We start from the raw sequence: 22,616 nt of genomic DNA, 5'->3' as shown, positions 1-22,616 counted from the left end.
CTGAAACTCAGCAGCCCGTGTTCTGACTTGCACCAAGTCCTATTCATTATCACCAATGTGGTTGCTAACCTACACTGCCTCCTACCAGTAACACTGCGACTTTAAAATTCTAATCCTTGAATCCTAATCGCTCCATGTTCTCGCCCCTTCTTAAATCTATGATCTCCACCAGTCCCAAATTCCTCAACAGTATCTGTGCCCATCTCATTCTGGCTTCTTGAACATTCCAGTTTTAATTAGAACCAGAGAACCTACAGAGCAGAAGGAGGTCCATCAAGTCTGCAATAAACTCTCTGAAAGAGCATCTTACCCAGGCCTTATGTAACGACCCAAAAAAAACGCAACTGACCTGATACTGTATTCCATGTAGTGTTCCAGTCTATTGCTTGATAACAGCTCTAAATTACATCTACCATTGGTTCCAATTTCTTGTGCTTATCAAAGTTTGCTTTCTGTGGGTTAATCTGATACACGCAGAGGTCAGCTTGTGTTCCACTATGATTTGGTTGTGGATTGCTACAAAGCTGAAGCTTCTTTCACATGGTACCATAAAAAGACCATTTGAAAGGCCTCATTTCTCCACTTCTCTCCAGACAGCATGGATTTTATTAGTGACAGGCAAAATTGGATGGTAAGTAAGTCAATTTTTAAAGCAGTGCTTTTAGGGCATTTGAGGAAAGTAGCTGGCAGGAGGCACATGTAGATTGATGCACAACTGGAGCATTTTTCTTCAATATGTGCATCACATGTATGAGCAGTGTGCCGCCGCCATCTGTTCTTTATGCGATTAGTTACAGAAATCTTACTCCTGGCTTCTTCTAATGAAGTTGAAGCATTAATTATATTTTAAAGAGATGAAAGATGACTTGTGTTTCCTCATTTTAATGTGTAGATTCTAGTATGTGTACTTTGTTTCTTGGATGAGATAATTTATTACCACAGTACATCAAATGGACCTCATTTATTCTGGTAAATACAAACAGCTTGGAGCAAATCCTGTGAAAGCAAGATGTGAATTACATTGTGAGCCATTTTGTTTTCTGTTTTTGAATTACAGAAGATTATTACAGCTTCATCCATAGCAACCAGTTTACCCTAACTTCACACCAGTAAAGTACATACACAGCAAGAATTCCTTCCCAAAACGAGCACCAAGCACCATTTTTCCCTTGTTCTTTTATTGTATTTAATCAGAGTTCAAGTGCAGCTCCAACCTCTAAAACAATAAGGGTGGGAAATTCAGCTGCGCTGCTTCAACCACCTGGGTTTCCGGGGGAAAGATTATCCCATTGGTCATGGCCTGTACAGTGTTCCCAAACATTATGGGCACATCTGCCTGCTCCTGTACACACTGCCTAACCCCTATCCAGATTTCACACTGTCCAGTCAACTAATTTGATGCCACAATTCTGAGTTTGAACAATGTATGTCCTTGGATGCCTGTATTGTGCATTCCTGAAAAGGGAGCTTGAAGAAACCAAGGTGGATCCTGTGTTAGTGCTATTTAAAGAGCAGGCACCCAGATGTTTTTTAGAACTTTTTCTGTTGGAGTGTGTCTGGAAGTACTCAGACATGTTTTTGGAGGTGTGACAATACCTTTGCCACAGAGCAATGCCACATCCTCATAACAATGCTAGGGAGGCAGCTTAGCTGTGTGCATAAATTCGGCAACAGGTGTGGGAACAATAGTGTCAGCCCCCTGGGTCTGTAACATGACAGAGAGCAGGGATAGAGGCTGTCGAAAGGACAACATGTTCCCTGCCAAGTTGAAGTTGGAATTCCCCCATGTTCCTTGACCGCAACAGGAAGCTGTCTGGCAGGTCAACCAACATATCCAGCATCTCTGTGGGCAAGCCAATCATCGTTTTCTTTTATGCCACCCCAACAACATCCTCATTTCAGTCCTGTGCCACATGGCTTATCTGTTACCTCAGTCCTCTGGTGAGCTGGCAAATGAATCACCCTTTCACCCAGCCTGTTTGAAGCCAATTTGTATCTGAATGACTCAACATGTGTTGAACTCAAATCTAAACCTGCTTCCAAGTGACATGCAGGGCCTATATCTCAGCTGGTGGTTGTGAGTATCTGATCAAATGACAGGACCTGTTTCAATGCTGTACTGTCGCTCGCTTCCCTTCGCCTGGTGCCTGACAACCCATGTAAGCCACATGACTGAAGAAAATGGGTGGCCAGGGACTCTCACACATTACAAGGACTTTATGTTCGTCATGCAGTCAACTGATTTTACAATTGGCCAGAAAATGACGAATCTTTATATTGATTGGCATCAAAAGAATATGTAAATTCTTGAGTGTTTGAAAGAAGGGACTCAGAGATATCAAATGAAGGTTCATTTCCTGACCTTCACCACCTGCATAAAGTTATTGGACTTCTTATGACACTGCTGCTGTGAAGGATTCCTCATAAAAAAAATTCAGCCATAAAGAGGAGCTATGGGGTTAAAAAGGTTCATTTTTTTAAAATGGTAAAATACAGTACATCTTGCATGAAAGGATTTGCCTCTTATAGCAGAAAGAGTCCCCCAAGATCCACACCCAAAGTCACTGAGTGAAATATTTTGTGAATTGTGAACTGTCAACAAGGCTATCACAGTAGAGTATTTGATGAGATGACTTTTTGATGATGACTCTAACTCACAACCAACTGGAATTTGTACAAGCCAACCCACCCTAAAAACTATATTATAATCTTAACACGCAGACTCATGACCAATGAAAAATTGACCATCACCATTTGTCCCAGTTTGTCTTCCCTAGAATCACTGAGACACAGATCTTAATTAGAAGTTAACTGTTACACCACTGGATCAACTAATAGTCATTCAAACTGTATTGGTAATAAGTAAGATAGTACTCCTATACATAAGAAATATACAGCCCCAAGAAACAATATAAATATTGAAAGCACGAGGGAATTTTAGATTTCTTTAACTTGTTCCAGCGTCATTCACAGTAAAGATCCGACTATTAAAGGTTATTAATATCTCTACTTGAGACAGAGTCATTTCACTGTCTTCACTCAGCGATTAGGAATGATGTTTCTTTAATAATTGTTGGATATTCCATTGAAAATATTTTGCAGTAACGCTGCCAGGACTCTGACTGGTGATGCTGGTGGGTCTCTCAGACTGATGACGCTGATGGGACTCTCAACTGGTGACGCTGGCGGGTTTCTCTGGTGATGCTGGCTGGACTTTCTGACTGTAGATGCGGGTGGGACTCTGGCTGGTGACGCTGGTGAGACTCTGACTGGTGACACTGGCAGGTCTCTCTGATTGGTGATGCTGGCTGGACTCTCTGACTGTAGATGTGGGTGGGATTCTCTGGCTGGTGACGCTGGTGAGACTCTCTGGTCCTGTTGCAGTGAACAAAGATTTAGCTGAGCACCAAATTCTTCATTCTCGCTGGCTGCCGCGCTGGGGGGGTGAATGGCCAGAGAATTCCAGCCTTGGTGTTTGACAAACTTATTAGAGTTTTTTGAGGATGCTACTAGCAAGGTAGATAAAGGGGAACTAATTGCTTTAGTAAACTTGGATTTCCAAAAGACATTTGATAAGGTGCCACACAAAAGCTTAATACACAACGTAATGGTAATGTATTAGCACGGATAGAGATTTGGATAACAGAGAGGAAGCAGAGAGTATGGGATATTTACAACTTGACAAAACTGTAACTAGTGCCATAAGGCTGCTGGGGCCCCAGCTATTTACAATTCAAAATAATGACTTAGATGAACAGACTAAGAGTAATATGTATCAGTTTGCTGATCGTATAATGCTATGTGGGAATAAAAGCTGTGAGGAAGATGCAGAGAGGCTGGAAAGAGATATAGACAGGGTAAGAAAGTGGACAGCAAGGTGGAAGTAGAAGTATAATGTGGAGAAGTGTAGGGTTATTCACTTTGGTAGTAAGAATAGAAAAACAGAATTTTGTTAGGAAAGCCCTAAAACTTGTAAATATTGATGTTCAGAGGGACTTGTATACTCATGCAAGAAACACAAACTAAGAACGCAGAAACAGCAAATGGGAAAGCAAATAACATGTTGGCCTTTTATTGGAAGAGGATTGAACTACTATGCCGTGCTTTAGGCTGGGATTTTACAATTCTGCCCGCTGCTGGGATCTTCTGACCCTGCCAAATATATATATTTGTATATATATAGGTATGTCAAGAACAGAAGGTTGGTTAGGGCAAGATTAGGGCCAGTTACAGACAGTAGGGGGAAGTTGTGTGTGGAACCGGAAGAGATTGGAGAGGCATTGAACCATAATTTCTCTTCGGTGTTCACGCAGGACGATATGAATGTAGCTGAGGAGGTCAATGGGGTGAAGGGGTGTAAAATAGAAAGTATTGCAGTTGATACAGAGGATGTGTTGGATATTCTAGAAGGGTTGAAAATAGATAAGTCCCCTGGTCCAGATGGGATTTACCCTAGGATTCTATGGGAGGCAAGAGAGGTGATTGCAGAGCCACTGGCTCTGATCTTCAGGTCGTCGTTGGTCTCTGGTATAGTACCGGAAGATTGGAGGACAGCGAATGTTGTCCCATTGTTTAAGAAGGGGAACAGAGACTTCCCTGGGAATTATAGACCAGTGAGTCTTACTTCTGTAGTGGGCAAGGTTTTAGAAAGAATTATTAGGGATAGGATTTATAGTTATTTGGAGAGTAATGAATTGATTAGAGATAGTCAGCATGGTTTTGTAGCGGGAAGGTCGTGCCTTACTAACCTTATTGAGTTCTTTGAGAAGGTGACCAAAGAGGTGGATAGGGGTAAGGCAGTAGACGTGGTATATATGGATTTTAGTAAGGCGTTTGATAAGGTTCACCATGGTATGCTTCTGCAGAAAATGCAGATGTATGGGATTGGTGGTAATTTAGGTACTTGGATCAGGAATTGGTTAGCAGATAGGAGACAGAGGGTGGTGGTTGATGGTAATTATTCATCATGGAGTTCGGTTACGAGTGGTGTGCCTCAGGGATCTGTTTTGGGGCCACTGCTGTTTGTAATCTTTATTAATGATCTGGATGAGGGTATAGTTGGGTGGATTAGTAAGTTTGCTGATGACACCAAAGTCGGAGGTGTGGTAGATTGTGAGGAAGGGTGTCGAAGTTTGCAGGGTGACTTGGACAGGTTGCAGAGCTGGGCCGCGAGGTGGCAGATGGAGTTTAATGCGGAGAAGTGTGAGGTAATCCATTTCGGTAGGAATAACAGATGTGTTGAGTATAGGGCTAACGGGAGGACTTTGAATAGAGTGGAGGAGCAGAGGGATCTAGGTGTATGTGTACATAGATCCCTGAAAGTTGGGAATCAAGTAGATAAGGTTGTTAAGAAGGCGTACGGTGTCTTGGCGTTTATTGGTAGGGGGATTGAATTTAGGAGTCGCAGCGTCATGTTGCAACTGTACACAACTCTGGTGCGGCCGCACTTGGAGTACTGTGTGCAGTTCTGGTCCCCACATTACAGGAAGGAGGTGGAGGCTTTGGAGAGGGTGCAGAGGAGGTTTACCAGGATGTTGCCTGGTATGGAGGGGAGGTCCTATGAGGAGAGACTGAGGGATTTGGGGTTGTTTTCACTGGAAAGAAGGCGGCTAAGAGGGGATCTTATAGAAACATATAAGATGATTAGAGGTTTAGATAGGGTGGATGGTGATAGCCTGTTTCCTCGGATGGAGAAAGCTAGCACGAGGGGGCATGGCTTTAAATTAAGGGGGGGTAGTTATAGGACGGATGTCAGGGGCAGGTTCTTTACCCAGAGGGTGGTGAGGGACTGGAATGCCCTGCCTGCTGCAGTTGTAAATGCGCCTAGTTTGGGGGCGTTTAAGAGATTGGTGGATAGGTTTATGGACGAAAAGGGATTGGTTTAGATTAGTGGGTCAATGTTTTTTTTAAAAAATAAGACTGGTCGGCGCAACATTGTGGGCCGAAGGGCCTGTTCCGCGCTGTAATGTTCTACGTTCTATGTTCTATGTTGTAAAAGTTAATGGACTTTTGGCCAGCTTGTCACATCTCCTGTGGTTGTCAGCACCACTGTGGGTTCAGAAAATCCCGGCCTTAAGGAACGAAATATTACAGTGGCACAATGATTAACACTGTTGCCTCACAGCGCCATGGACCCAGGTTTGATTCCTGGCTTGGGTCACTGTATGGAGCTTGCACCTTCTCCCCTTGTCTGTATGGGTTTCCTCTGGGTTCTCTGGTTTCCTCCCACAGTCTAAAAGACATGCTGGTTAAGTGCATTATTCTGAACAAATGTGGGAGTGTGGCAACTAGGGAAATTTCACAGTAACTTCATTGCAATGTTAATGTAAGCCTTATTTGTGACTAATAAATAAACTTTACTGTTATTTTACTTCAAATATTTGCTTTGGAAGGCAGTACAACAAAGATTTAGTAGATTGGTTCCTGGGATGAGAGGGTTGTTCTATTAAGGAGTGAGTAAATTGGGCCTGTTCTCCCTCAAGTTGGGAAGAATGAGAGGTGATCTCACTGAAACATGTAGGATTCTGTAGAGACTTAATAGGATAGATATCGTGTTGTAACTTCCCTGGCTTGAGAAGTTACAACATGGGGCCACAGTCTCAGAATAAGGGAATGATCATTTGGAACTAAGGTGAGAAAAGATTCCCTCATTCAAAGGGTTATAAGACTTTGGGGTTCTCTACCCCCAGAGAATTGTGGATATATTTAAAATTGAGGTAGACAGCTAGAAAGTGAAATTGCGGCAGAAGATTAGGCCTGGTTGTATTGAATGTTGGAACAGGCATGAGTGGCCCTATGTGTACTCTTGCTCTTATTTCATATGTTCTTGTATAACTTAAAGACAAGGGCAGCAGACTCATAGGAATAACAACACCTGTCAGTTCCCCCTCCAAGCCATACACCATCCTGACTTAGAAATGTTACCACCATTCCTTCACTATCGCTGGGTCGAAATCCTGCAACTCCCTCCTGAACAACACTGTGGGCATATCTAAACCACATGAACGTCAGCAGTTCAAGAAGGCAGCTTCTCAAGGACAATAAGAGATAGGCAATGAATGCCAGTGACGCTCACATCCCATGAAAAAAAATTTAAAAAGTTGGCAATCTCTGCCTCATTGTTCATATGAAAATGGCACAATCACATATATCATATTGATTATGAGTTGTTGAAATGGCTTGACCAAACAAAGAGGAAAAGTGCTTGCCAAATGTCTTTCATTAAAGCGGTGCCCCATTTAACACATTTAATATTATGCCTTTTTATCATATTGGCAATTGCAACAAGAACAATAGTATTTTTACAGTTTCATTTGAGATTGAGAGTTTAAAACAATACCCAGTTACTGCAAATGCAAGCAATCTTATGTAAAGTAGTTCAGCTTTAAATAAAATAATATCTGCTAAATTTGGCTGCAACCTATTCTTCTGGTAAGGAAGATAACACCACACCATTAATTTCCCACTTAACAGAGCTGAAATTAAAAGCCATGTGTGCAGTGAGACATGAAACACTGAGTGATCAGACCACTTCTGCACTAATTTGTTTCCTGGTTTGGAGTAACAAGCTGCCTGTCTGTGGAGGTTTAGATAAAGGAATTCAATGAAGGAGACACTGATTCACTTTTGGAATTCAATCAAGTTGTGACCGAAAACAATGAATGAGAATAAAAGTAGATATGGTGGGATGAGGGAAGAAGCAGCATTTCATGTCAGAGATTGATTTGGCATGCGATGAACCCAAATATGAAACTAAACTTACAACTGTATCTGTTACAAAGCTTTGGTGAAACTCTTGGGATTTTGTATTTGCCCAAAGGATGCACTGAGTCCTGATTTCTGTTAGACAACTGTGCTGATTTGATTCAGAGCTTTGTCTTGGTACACTGGTACACTAGGGCACTTACTTTTCAAGTATGTGTAATAATGGAATATTCCTGGTGAAAATCTTGCTTTCCCTCACCTTCTTCCATCATTGAATACATTTAAGGCTGGAATAGATGGATTTTTGGTCTCTAAGGGAATTAATGGAAATTGGGAGTAGTGGGAGAATAGAATTGAAACCCAAATTCAGCCATGATTGACAGGCATATGGAACAGAATTCTCCCAAAAAATTTCTAAGTGTTGTAATGGCGAGAGTACCAGCATGTGAACTATGCTGGTCTCTCAGACTGCTCCACACAATAATCCTCACGCACTCTTGTCAATGTTTTGGAGAGTTGGGCATTTCACCAGGCCTAAACACGCCAGTGAGCCCAGCTTCAAGCACTGTTTCACAAGCACGCCCCAGTCTCATAGAAAACCCTCTCCCTCCCCCCATAGACATTGGGACCTCCTCACCCTCACTGACATGGGTCGCCAGCATCAGGGATCTCCTGCCTGGCCCCTGACATGACCGTCATCATGATCCCTAACATGATCCAGCCTTGCATGATTCACCCATGCATAGCCCCCATTCATACCCCACCCCCTTGATACTGCCTCTGAACACTGACACTGCCAGGGTGCCTGGTGGATGCTGCCTAGGTGTTCGGTGGCTCCTGCTCAGGTGCCAGGTATATTTTGCCCAGATGTCTGGTGGCCACTGCAAGGTGGCACTGCCCGATGTGCACCACTCAACTACGTCTCCAACCACCTAAAGGATTCAATAGTCTGAGCCTCCCGGCGTGACCATTGCGCTAGGTCTCTGCTGGTGGAGACCAGTAGCGATTCTTATCCTTCTGGCAAAGACTGGAGAATTCCATGCACTGGGCTTCGAATGGGCCATGCATGTTTAAATGCTACTTTAAATATGCTAACTGGCCTCGCAGCCTTTCTAAGCGCAATCCTGTTTGTGCCATTAGAAAGGAGTTGGGAGAATCGCCAACTGTTTTGTGCTGGGTGCTAAACTGATTTTTAGGCATACAGAGTATTCTCCAGAAGCAGCATGATCTGCTCCAGGTCTGACGAGATTGGAGACTTCCATCCCCCATCCCCAGCTACACAAGGTGCTCAGTGTTGGATCTTTAGGAGGTTGCACTGTTGGAATTTTACTGTGAGTAGAGATAAATCATGTCTGTTCATCCAATCCCCATGTATGTGCGTGTCTTCAAATTCCCAATGAATAGAAGTTTGTAATCCAGGTCGAAATGGATGGATGTTTGAAATCCCTCCAGCACCTTTGCTTAATTGAAAGGGAGTGAGCTGCTGGTTACTGTCAAACTCAACCAGCAGTCACCCTCCCAACTGTACACTATTCTCCTGGTACAAATCCTAATGCAATAAATATTCAAAAGCTTCTGAATCTTCACTTTTCTTCTTCCTTTCATTTTATTACATGTGGGCAGAGTACCTACTGATAACATTCATTTACCTCGTATTTCAAATGAACACCCCTTCAGATTGTGCACCTCCTCCATCTGTTACATGATGACATGTTATTTCAAGGATCAAAGGTAGATAATAGGAGTGGGGTGGACAAACTGCAACAGCAGAATGAAATATAATTAGCAATCCTGCCAGTCCGCCAAGCTGATTTTTTAATGAAAAAGTACTGAAATGAAAGCTCAGGAATTTATATTAATTGTAATTGACTGTTCAAATGATTAAGAGCAATCACTAAACCATTCATAAATTTGTGCTGCCTCTGCAGATAAGCCTATTTATCTTCAGCTTTATTAATTTCCAAGTTCAATTTCAAGCAGACACCTGCTTTGTGTAATAATCTTGCATTCTGTTTTAACGTCAAACCGGTCAATCTCGCAATGTTGGGGGAGGGGAGAGCTGGGGTGCGGGTTGAGGAGACAAATTCCTCTAAGCTTTAAGACTTGAGATGTGCATGTTTCATAGGGTGTGCTTCATACAGTGGTTAGCACTGCTGCCTCATAGCTCCAGGGACCTGGGTTCAATTCCCGGTTTGAGTCACTGTCTGCGTGGAGTTTGCACATTTTCCCTGTGTCTGCGTCAGTTTTCTCCGGGTGCTCCAGTTTCTGCCCACAGTCCAAAGATGTGCAGGTTGTGTGCATTGGCCGTGCTAAATTGGCCCTTAGTGTCCTGGGATACATAGGTTAGCAGGGTTAGTATGAGGGACTATGGGGATAGGGCCTAGGTTGGATTGTTGTCGGTGCAGACTCGATGGGCCGAATGGCCTCCTTCTGCACCATAGCATTTCTATGATTTCTATGGTCTCTATTTCCTTCATGATGATACAATGAGCCATGTTGCAATGGCAGCTCCGTTGTGGAACTGTCACTGATGAAATGATGTGATTTGCAGTATTGTTTTGTGTGTTGTCCAACAAATGAAAGTAATTTTCAGGAAATTGGTGACTCTTTAACATCCTTTTTTCCTGTAAGAAAGAGCATAGTCCTCAAGTTCATACCACTGTTAATAACTCAAACTGCAGCAGTCATTCCAACTGGAATATTGTGATGTTAAAAACCCATTAACTAGTCTAGAAACGCACAAGCAATAGATTGCGCATAAACTTAATTTATTTACTCATAGCCTTATGAAGATATATTTTCTGTGTTTATGTTTCGTCTGAGGTCATGTCAGCCAGAGTGCCTCAATGGGGCCACCACTTCAGCAGAAGGTTGTGTGTGAGCCTATATTCTCCTGGGTTAGTGAACACTGATAACAAAACCAGAAAACTGTGGAAATGCTCAGCGGAGCAGTTAGTATCTCTGGGAGAGAACAAAACATTTAAAAGTATTTTCACCCAGAACACTAAGTTAACTGCTCAATCCACATATGCTAGCTGATCTGTTGAGTGTTTCGAGCATTTTCTGTTTCAGATTTCCAACATCGGCAGCATTTCTCTTTACCACTGATGACATCTTGCGTTGGAAGTTGTGGTAATGTAGGAATTGGATTCCTGCTTTACTAGAGAACATTGGAAACATACATCTGCAGCTCATATTGACTGGTCTCTTTGATGGATCAATTGATTTACAAAGCCTCAGGGAAAAGAATTGAGCCTATCCTGTTGAAATTTAGCCATGTTTAGTTCAAGTACTTCTCATGAAGTTAATGCTTACAAGTTCACTCCTGAGCATCTGAATAGGAATTGTAGATAACTGGGCAGCATGATAGCACAGTGGTTAGCACTGCTGCTTTATAGCTCCAGGGGCCTAGGTTCAATTCCCGGCTGGGTTCACTGTCTGTGAGGAGTTTGCACATTCTCCTGGTGTCTGTGTGGGTTTCCTCCCACACAGTCCAAAGATGTGCGGGTTAGGTTGATTGGCCATGCTAAAGTTGCCCCTTAGTGCCCTGAGATGCACAGGTTAGAGGGATTAGTGGGTAAATATGTAAGGATGTGAGGGTAGGGCCTGGGTGGGATTGTGGTCAGTGCAGACTCGATGGGCCGAATGACCTCTTTCTATGCTGTGGACTTTCTATGATAACCAACTTTGCTTCAAATGCTGTTTACATTGAATACAATACCAAACTGCAGATTATCTGCTGTACTGCATTTATTATGAATGTACTTAATTGTTGTACCTTATCTCAAAAAGCTTACTAAGTGCTATAGCTCACAGCACTGCAGTGATTACTATTCAGAGTTACTCATGTGTGCAATGGTATTGAAAGGGATAGAGAGGAATGTTGGACAGTGGCCTGGAAATGTTGTTAAAACATCCCCTTCAGAATTGTTGTGTTTATGTACATCAAAAGAGACTTGAATGAGGTTGATTTTGTTTGTAAGTGGGTGAGGAGGGAAGGGGAGGGGGAGCATAATTGTTTACAAAACAATGAACAGCAGACAGCAACACTGGTTCCAATGCTTAGGTCAGGAAGTTTGGACAGCATCATGAAAACTGATTAACTTTGTAAATCCATACTCAGCAAATCTCCAGATTATCAGCTACATGCCCACAAACACACAGCCAATCAAATCAACCCGATCTAAGATGGCTAAACTCAGCTGATAGTTCAGTGATTATGTGATAGCTGTTCCAAAAGGTAGGATCAGTGCTTGACTTTAGGCTGGTGGAAACAAAGATGATTGATGATTTTAAAAGGAAATTGGATGTGGTAAATAACTTGCAGTGTTATGGGGATAGGGACTGAGTTGCTCGACAGAGAGCCGACGTGGACTCAATGGGCCAAGCAGCCTCCTTCATAGCTCATTGGAAAACTTTATTTGATGTTCCATTCTCATAGCCCTGATAGGTAGCCATTGTCCGTTAATTATTTTTATTCATTTATAGGATGTGGGCATTACTGGCCAGCATTTATTGCCATCCCATAATTGCCATTCAGAAGGTGATGGCGAACTGCTACCTTGAACCACTGCAGTTCTGAGGTGTTGATGCACCCACAGTGCTGTAATGGAGGGAGGTCCAGGATTTTGACCCAGCGACGGTAAAGGAACAGCGATATATTTCCAAGTCAGGGTGGTGAGTGACTTGGAGGGGAACCCCCAGGTGGTGGTGTTCCTGTGTACCTGCTGCTTTTGACCTTCTAGATAATAGTGATCATGGGTTTAGAAGGTCTTTCATTTGGTGAGTTCCTGCAGTGATGAAATGGCACCACAGTTCCACAGGATCATAGGCTGCTCTCCCTAGAGAGCTGACTGCTGATGATTTAACCTGAGGGTCACCACACCTCAAGAGAGGGGCAATGTTAAAAAGACCAGGCCTTTATGGATATCCTCAGCTGGAACGGGAATTGTTTGGGATCGGTTAGCTCAGTTGGCTGGATGGCTGATTCATGATGTGGGGTGACATCAACAGAGTGGGTTCAATTCCTGTGTCAGCTGAGGTTATCCATGAAGGCCTGTTTTGTCAACTTTCCCCCGATTCCCGTTGACTCCAATTTTGCTATGGTGCCCTACTCAATCAAAGTTGCCTTGATGTCCAGGGCAATCACTCTCACCTCACCTCTGACATTCAGCTTTTTTTTAATGTTTGAACCAAAGCTGTAATGTGGTCAGGAGCTGAGTGATCCTGACTGAACCCAAACTGAGAGTCCACAAGCAGGTTACTACTGAATAAGTGCTGCTTGATAGCACTGTTGATGATCCCTTCCATTACTTTACTGATGATCAAGGGTAGACTGATGGGATAGTAATTGGCCAGGTTGGACTTGTCCTGCTTCTTCTGTACAGGACATACTTGGGCAGTTTTCCACGTTGTGGGGTAGATGCCAGTGTTGTAGCTGTATTGGAACAGCTTGGTTAGGAGCTTGAGCTGTAAGGGAGGTCAGTTGTACTTGGAAGCCCCAATTGTATTTGAGAACTTTCCAAAGCAGATTCATATTGAGTTAATTGTTTGTCTGAGCAGAAATTACAAACAGTAATCACCTGCCTCTCTGCAGCGACTACGAGCAGGATTTTGACCATTTTTCAAAATCAGTTTTCAATAGTCAGTAATCTGAAAGTTAGGAATACGGACCAGAATTTCCCAACTGTTCACCCCAGCAGGATCTTCTGATTGCGTCAATGGCATACCCCCACCGTGAGTTTCCCCATGCGTAAGGTGGAGTCAATGGGAAATCCTATTCTGCCTTCTGCCACAAGAAACATACTGTGAGGAGGCGGGAAAATCCCCCCCATATTATCCTTACTGCGCTTGACAGCTATTAATGCTTATCCCTTCATAAACATTATTATTGCTGCCTATTGTTCAGAAATCCTGAACCCCTCATTAAAAGTGTGTGTTCCATAAATTGATTTATCCCCATCACTTAAATTTGGGACATGATTGAAGTATCTCTTTTTGAACTTTTGGTAGATGAAACTAAATAACATTGCACAATAAGTACATTAATCTATTGGTAATTTGATGAGTATTATATTTCTAAAGGACCAGAAGAATTATGATATGATGGATGATAAATGAAAGTAGACCAACTCTTGACATCTTACATTCTCCAGCATCTATGTAATCTGTTTTGCATTCATATGAGTGGAAGAATGGGCCAAAAATGCATAGAGTTGACGAGGCAAGGAACCCAGCGTGAAGCTCAATTTTCTTGGTATATCGAATCGCACTATGCGATCTCCAAGGGGAAGTGAGATTCACAGAAATCAGCTGGAGGAGTGGGGCCTAAGAACACCAGCAACGCTGGGCAACCTGAGATTGGGGCACTATTTTTAAATATATATATTTTAAATAAAAGGCATCTAACACCACACCCCTAAACCCACCCCCCACAGTCACAGGGAAACTCCTTCCCCAAAGACATTCAAGACCCTCCACACAATAGGACAACCCCACTCCCCATGGATAAAGGGAAAAGAGGAACCACTCATGGATAAGGAAACACCTGCAACGGAATTCCTGAGGGCATTCCAAGAGGGCTGGGGATAGTGCCTGGGCACCAGCTGGGAGCTATATTTAGCTGCGCACACCTGACGTGATAATCGCAACTAGCTTCCATTTTTGAAAACCAGTTCATGCGTGCCTGCTGGTGGATAGAGACAACAAGGCTGTATGTTGCATTGTGGAAGTAATGAGATGTTAGTACATGCGAATCAGATTCAGACTCTCCCTGGGCATGAACCAGTTTTGAACTTATAAACCTGATCGTGTCACTGGAGAAGGTCAAGGAAAATTACAAGCCTAATTTCTGCCAGCACAAATCCTGTTTTTAGTCTCTCTCGAGATTTCATGGCCATTACCCGATTTGTGCCCATGGTCAACAGGGCCACCACACATGTCATGGTGATTTCAGCTAGTTTGATAACGTTATCTCATTAGCAAAAGCCCAGAAATAGATTTAGAACATAAGAAATAGGAGCAGGAATGGCCATCTAGCCCCTCGAGCCTGCTCCGCCAAGCAAATAAAGTTAAATACTGCAGATGCTGGAAATCTGAAATAAAAAATGCTCTGAAAATATTCATCAGCTGTGGCAGCATTTGTAGAAAGAAAACCAGAGTTAACTTTTTGAGTCAAACATGAAGCTTCTTCAGAATTGAAGGAATATAGAAATATGCAGCACGGTAGCACAGTGGTTAGCACTGCTGCTTCACAGCTCCAGGGTCTTGGGTTCGATTCTGGCTCAGGTGACTGTCTATGTGGAGTTTGCACATTCTCCTCATGTCTGCCTGGGTTTCCTCCGGGTGCTCCGGTTTCCTCCCACAGTCCAAAAATGTGCGGGTTAGGTTGATTGGCCATGCTAAGAAATTGCCCCTTAGTGTCCAGGGATGCGTCAGTTAGAGGGATTAGTGGATATAGTATAGGGATATTGGGGGTAGGGCCTGGGTGGGATTGTGTTCGGTGCAGACTCAGTGGGCTGAAGAGCCTCTTTCTGCACTGTAGGGTTCTATGATTCTATGCCAAATGGGTGGGTGAGGAAGGACAAGAGCGAGATAGGGTAGAGATCGGCAGAGAATAAATAACTAAGACGTCATGGAACAAAAGGCAAAGGGGATAGTATTGGCTGTAGTAAATAAAGCGTTTATCCAGGATGACTATAAACGGCAGAATAATGAATAAGTCTCCCTGAAAGCAAAAGTACATAAAACAAAATTCAGACCAACAACAAAATATAAACAAAATGGGGGGGGCAAAGTTCAGGATTTGAAATTGCTTAAGTCAGTGAGTCCAGAAGTCTAATTGGATGATGAAATGCTGTTCCTTCAATATGCGCTGAGATATAGTGGAACACTGCAGCAGGCTGAGGACAGAGATTTGAGTGTGAGGGCAAGTTGGTGAATTAAAATAGCAACCAGCCAATAGCATAAGGTCATGCTTGTGGACTGAGCGGAGGTGTTCCGCAAAGTGGTCACCCAATCTGTGTTTGCTCCTCACAAGGTATAGGAGAGCACATTGTGATCGGTAAATACAGCATATTAAATTGAAAGAGGTACAAGAAAGTCACTCCTTCGGATATTGGAGTCCTAATAGTAGAAGCAGAACATTTAATGTAAATTCAAATTCAAATAGATGGGCATAATTAAACAAGAGTATCAGAACAAAAGAACATTTCTGAAAGCCCATAATGTATCCCAGTTCATTAGGAGCTATTGCTATGGCAGAAGGGAAAGGGTTGAAAAAATGACAAGCCAAAATGAAGAGAAGCTCCAAGCATGAGCCTGCAGGTAAATGACGCAGCCACTCTGCACTTGACCCCTGTTTGTTGGAGACTGAAGCGGTGCAGGTGCTATATTAGCTGGTTGCTAGGAGACTTGGCACACTGTGCCACTGCTTGAACACTTTCATATACTGCAGCCAAGTTTCAGACTACAGCTTACCCTTTACAGTTACTGGAGGTGCCAGCGAAAGTTACATGTTAGTTCCCAAGTAGATGTGTATGTGTGAGGGGCTGCGGCTATTCTGTTGATATCTTAGAATCTGTGTCGAGCCAAGATATATGCCAGAATTCTACCGCCTCACCTGCCACAGAATCGATGTGGGCAAAGGGCAGACAATGGAATTTTCAGTTGTCCTTGCGTGGGATTTTCTGGTCTTGCTTAAGGAAGGCTGTACCGTATTCATCACTCTAACACGCCTAGTTTTATATTGCAACAGATGGTCCTGAGGAACATTGTTTCTTCAGGGTTCTCCATTTAAGTAATAGTGATTAATGAGGAAAGACTGCTTAGATATTGATACAAAGGTTTCTATTTATTGCAACCTCAGTCTGATTATTTCCCTTTCTCTTTCACTTTCTATTTATTGCAGCTAAGCCAACTGCTTCTAGGCCAATAGCTGTATTAATTCTACTCTCTCTCTCTTTTATCTTAAACTTGGGCTATCCCTATTCCCGTATTTGTTAAAAGCTCCCTCACTTAAATTCATCTAAAAAGATGAAGCTGCTTCTGAGGTAGGCTTCCTTTGTTACAGATTTGCCCCACTTTCAACTCATTCCGCCTGTATCAGTCTTACAGCAAAATGTAAACTTCCCTAATCATCATCTGTTCAGCATGTCCATTATTTAACTCATTTAAAATAAATGGACTAATGTTTAGATCTAAATGGTGAAAATGGAATGTGGTAAAAAGTAATAAGCTTTCATCCACAAAATCTCACTACCAGTACATGGAACCAGGTTTGTTTAGGCCATAGAAGGAGAGCATTCATCCCATTGTGCTTGGACTGTTTCCCTGTTGCAGTAAACCAAAATTAATGCTATTGTTCTTCTCTCCCTCCAAAAGTAATTATTTTGAGCCTGATCATCTTTGTTATTGACTAATCAGCCAAACGAAATTGAGGGGAGAAAATTCATTTAACACAGACTCATGTTGATTCCCTGTTTCATGTAGTCAGCAATCCCTGGAACTGTACTCCCTGGTGAACTGATGTGTGTCTGCATAACAGCTCAATGCAGATGAATTATTCCCCCACAGTCTTTGCTGATGTGTTTTGTAAATACTTTTAATTTTAGAAGGATGAACTAAATTGACTGGCAATGGTTTGAATATCTTAAGTTTTATAAATGTGCCCTCTGTTAAATTTCTTCAAATGTGGAAAACTTACAGCTTCTGTCATATTGAGTAGCAAAGTAAAAGATGGCCATAAGTTCATGGTAATTGTGTGACGTAGGCCATATCTATTTTAGCCTCTTCATCAAGATATACTCTGCAGTCAGCCTGTTGCACTACCAGTTTGGTTCATCAATGATTGACTCATCTGGAAATTACAAAATTTATTTTCAGATAACTTCCTACATTTACTCTTTCCTCACTGTGAAGTATCTTATATGGAGGCTTAGATCTTTAGACCAAAAGGCCCAGTTCAAAAAAAAATTTTAAACTGGTCTAAAAGTTCAGTTTTTTCACAACTTTTAATAACTTGAGCCTCTAATGCTATGGGCTGGATTTTCAGTTGCCATAAAGGAGGGAACGACTGTGTATGATTTGAAAAACACGTTTCAGGAGTCAATTTGAATTCATTATCAAACTTGAACAGTTTGGTGCATATTAGATTACAGCTGATGGGTTCAATATGTACAGATATTAAAAATCTTTTTTATAGTTAGAAGTTTTGGAACCTGAAGGGTCGCTGCACTGGCTAATGTGCATTACATTCCATTTGGCTCTCTGCCACTTCTGTGCTCACTGAGGCTGCTGGTTCTCCAAGATGTTGCTCCTCTCCAAGATGGTAGCAGCTCCATCATGGCTGCTGTTTGCTTTTGCCGCTCATGCTCCTGGAATTGACTGGTGCCTCTAATGCAGAATTGGCCTTGTTTCTGGCCTAATTAGGACATTTAGATATGCCACAGGATCAGGACCCAGAAATTATCCACCCAAATTGTAGTCTGATTTGTATCTGCCCTGCCTGAATATTACTCTTGTATCTTGGTGACTAGAACAGGACACAGTATCAAAATATGATCTAGCAAGAGCATTTTTCAGTTTGATCATAATGTTCTTTGACATGTATCCCACTCTTCTGACTATATGGTTCAACATCCTACTGACTTTTTGACCAGACCTTTGGCTACTTCTAATTGTACTTCCTGTGAAACAACTTGTTGCTTGACCTAAAAACCTTCAAAATGTATGACAATTCTTGCAAGGTTACACCCTAATTTTCAGTTAGCATTATAATTGGATTGTTTATGATTCCAATTTTAGTGAACTGATTTTCTGATATGGATCTTGCATCAATTAAATGATAGAAAATTGAGGTAAAAGATGTTGCTCCTTATATAGGATAATTTGTCAGCCCTCGAGGAATCAATTAGCTACAAATAATGGATGTTCTTTATTGCAAAATTTCACAGCTGCCTTTTTTTGTTTATGGCCCAGTAGAAGTTGTCATATCTATCATCCGAACCTATTAAACTCAAAGATTTAATGCAATAAGATTACATCCTTTGTCTCAGGGAGTGCAATGCCATTGGTGATATCACTGATGTCAGCTTTAAAGATACTTCTTGTTTTTCATCTTTAGCGATCAAAGAAGATTAGGCACTTTACAGCCTTCTTTACTCAACAGCGAGTTCAACAATTTCAGACCATGAACTCTGTCCTTCATTTTGATATTTTCCTGCCACATACTGGTCTGAGTCTTGTTTTTCATATTTTTGCTTTCTGTCAGAGCTTTTTGTTGTTCTGTCATTCACACTCACTCTCGACAAATGCATTATTTCTTTACTACAGCCATTATCACTTGCTTTACCTCTTCTATGACATCTTTATTATTTAATCTTTCCTGCACTCTATCATATCCCAGATATTTCCTTCCATTCTTCCTCTCTTCCCACTTTCAACAAGGAACATTTCTACCTTCCCTCAGTTCTGAAGAAGCCATCTTTGACTCAAAACATTAACTCTATTCTTCTCTCCACAGATGCTGCCAGACATGCTGAGTATTTCCAGCATATTGATTTTACTTCTGATTTTCATCATCCATAGTTTATTTTTGTTTTGACGATTAAACTCCTTTTGATCCTCAGTATGTGAGATTTCTGAATAATGTGGCCTAACGTTTAGGCAATACATAGCCAGGGTCAGTTGAGGGGGAAATTGAACCGAGATCATAATCTATCATTGATCATTATGTCGGTACTTTTAATACTTAAGAGCAAAAACTCTTAAATGCAGCCAACGTCTTTTTCCATTGATAGCATGATGTCACCTGCTGGAATAAGCCAGTTGGTCAGACTCTTGTCAGAGGCTGTAATGAAGTTGTAGAGATGAATTTTGATTTTGGGACCTGCTCATAGCAGTTTGTTTGTAATATATACAAATGATTTGGAGGAAAATGTAACTGAATTGATTAGTAAGTTTGCGGACGACACAACTGTTGGTGGATTTGCGGATAGCGATGAGGATCATCAATGGATACAACAGGATATAGATCAGTTGGAGACTTGGGTGGAGGGATGGCAGATGGAGTTTAATCCGGACAAAGGTGAGGTAATGCATTTTGGAAGGTCTAATACAGATAGGAGATACACAGTAAGTTGCAGAACCCTCAAGAGTATTGATAGGGAAAGGGTGTACAGGTACACAGATCACTGAAAGTGGCAATGCAGGTGGAGAAGGTAGTCAAGAAGGCATATGGCATGCTTGCCTTTATCAGCCAGGCTATTGAGTTTAAAAATTAGCAAGTCATGTTGCAGTTTTATAGAACTTTAGTTAGGCTGCACTTGGAATATAGTGTGCAATTCTGGTCGTCACACTGCCAGAAGGATGTGGAGGCTTTGGGGAGGGTACAAAAAAGATTTACCAGAATATTGCCTGGTATGGAAGGCATTAGCTATGAGGAGAGGTTGGAGAAACTTGATTTGTTCTCATTGGAGTGATGGAAGTTGAGGGGAGACCTGATAGAAGTCTACAAGGTTATGAGAGGTATGAACAGAGTGCATAGTCAGAAGCTTTTTCCCAAGGTGGAAGAGTCGATTACTAGGGGGCATAGGTTTAAGGTATGAGGGGCAAGATTTAAAGGAGATGTACAAGGCAGATTTTTAGAGTGGTAGGTGCCTAGAACTCGTTGCCAGGGGAGTTAGTGGAAGCAGATATGGTAGAGACTTTTAACGGACGTCTTGACAAGTACATGAATGAGATGGGAATAGAGGGATATGGTCCACGGAAGGGTTGGGGGTTTTAGTTAATTTGCACAGCATGGTTGGTGCAGGTTTGGAGGGCCGAAGGGCCTGTTCCTGTGCTGTAATTTTCTTGGTTCTTTGTTCTTTGTTCTTTGTAAATGATATGTTAGCATAAAATTTGCTGAACTCCAAACTTGGCTGCTCCTTTTCTGAATTAAACTCTTCCTGGTTTCTTCAGGCAATGGATCCTTGCATATCTGATTGACAATATGACATTAACTTTATCTTCTTCATTCTCTTCTTGTGCCTAGAGACACATGAGGCAGATGAAGCTTATGCGTACATCTGTTTTCACTAGTTTCTCCTTAAAATAAATGACATTCAAGGGCACATCTGGAGATTTCCATGCTGAAGAGGCGGCAAGTTGTGTTGGAAGAGTGGTTGGCTACCTTTTGAAGAGTTATACGGCTCACTAATTTAAGTGGAAAGTAATTATATCTTTTGTGAAATGTGACAATTGTTGCTTTGTGTCAGACTTCATTTCCTCTCCAGATTAATCATTTACCACCATTTCTTTCAAAATTCCTGGTTCCATGCATTGCAGCTGCTCTCTGAAGCAAGAAAGGGCCACATTCTTCATTCTCTGACAGACACCCTTATTACAGGACTGCTTCAATGTTAATTAATCATATTTCCCACGTTGAATATAGTAATCATAATTTGGACCCTGTCTTCTTTTTTTGGTCAATCCAGCACCATTCCAAAGAGCATCTAGACCAAATGATTGCAATAGAATATGTGCTTGTTGAATATTAAGTCCATATTCATTCCATTTATCTTAAGCCCAGAGAAATTAGGTAGAGGTTGCAGAGCCAAAAAACCACGTGGGTGTGGATGAAGGGAGAGTTTAACTAACCAGAAACCTGCACTGGAAACTTTTCTAGCACTTGACTAATTAAAACCATGTGACTCACTGGAGGGTTGACCTTGGACTAAACATCTGGGTTAACATTGACTCATTTACTTTGTGGAGTGCCACCAATAACGCACTGTGGCTGGTCCATTGTTGCTTAGTACTACAGATCTGTCAAATGCAATGTGCATTACCATGTCAGCTGCAGAACATTGACATGAATATCATTTTTTATTGCTATTTTTGTTATCTGGAGTACAATTCCAAAAGGACCCACTTATCTTCCCTAAATGAAGATAGACACTAGCTGATCATTAGATCACTGATAGGAATGGTTTTGAAATGGACAGACAATGCGTACTTCTTCTGAGTGCTCCCTAACAAATTTAGTTTACATGTGCATGCCTTCTCTGACCCATTCTCCTGACCACATCATGGGCATACATTGCCAGGTCAGAAATGAAAGATTTTAGAAAGAACTGTTTGCTTTTGTTCAGCCTAATATGTTTGCATCGCTGGTTACCAGGTAATATTTCATTGCAGTATTAACTGCACAAAGGACATTTTCCTTCAACGTAATGAAAAGATAGTCAACAACGTACCCATCTCATAATGATAAGTATTTGTGAGGGGACTGGGAGTTTGAAAGATGCAAAGCTAGTTTCGGCTATGTGATTGATCACTATTTGTATGAAAACTAGTTTTACTTTATACATTATATACAATTTTGGATTTCTGCTTAAAATTGTGTTGTATTCAACTGTTTCTCTTTAGCCTTCAGAATTAGTAATTCAAAACACACTGTTGAGGTAAGTATGTAACATCTGATGTCAAAGCCAAAGACATTGCTGTCCAGAGCAAATCTGCGATTGTCAGAAAGCTGGCAACTGGTTATTTGTGAATAATTTTAGAGCAACAAGAAGGCCTATTTGTAAAAAGGAAAAGTTGCAGCTCACAGTGGCAATCAGCCTGACAGAATTCACACTGGTGACAGCCATAGTAGACCTTCGGCACAAAAAACAAGTTTCAAAAGATTAATTCTTTTGAAACAAATTCTCAGCATCTGAATATTAAATAATTCTTCTACCACTTGGTCTCAGAGGCTTTGTGGGTCACTAAGTTGGCTGTGCGCCTGTTATCAGATTTACAGTCCTGCAACTTTTCCCATCTCACATTATCTCAGCTGCTGCTTTGCACAGCTGACGCACTCTGCACAGCTGCTATCTCCCCCTCCCCACTCACTCACTCACTCACTCAGTGCAGTCTTAGTCAGTTGA

General features: G+C 41.8%; 1 protein-coding gene across 3 annotated transcripts in view; it reads left to right on the top strand.

The window, feature by feature from the left end:
• arhgap24 (Rho GTPase activating protein 24) overlaps positions 1–22,616 on the top strand; it is a 619,498-nt gene that overhangs the window by 452,817 nt on the left and 144,065 nt on the right. The gene's annotated exons all lie outside the window — the stretch shown is intronic.

Source organism: Carcharhinus amblyrhynchos, chromosome 1 (assembly GCF_965287045.1).
Source record: "Carcharhinus amblyrhynchos chromosome 1, sCarAmb.v2.hapA, whole genome shotgun sequence".
NCBI lineage: Eukaryota > Metazoa > Chordata > Chondrichthyes > Carcharhiniformes > Carcharhinidae > Carcharhinus > Carcharhinus amblyrhynchos.
The sequence above is the reverse complement of the archived record's forward strand: the minus strand, read 5'-3'. Positions and strand labels throughout refer to the sequence as shown.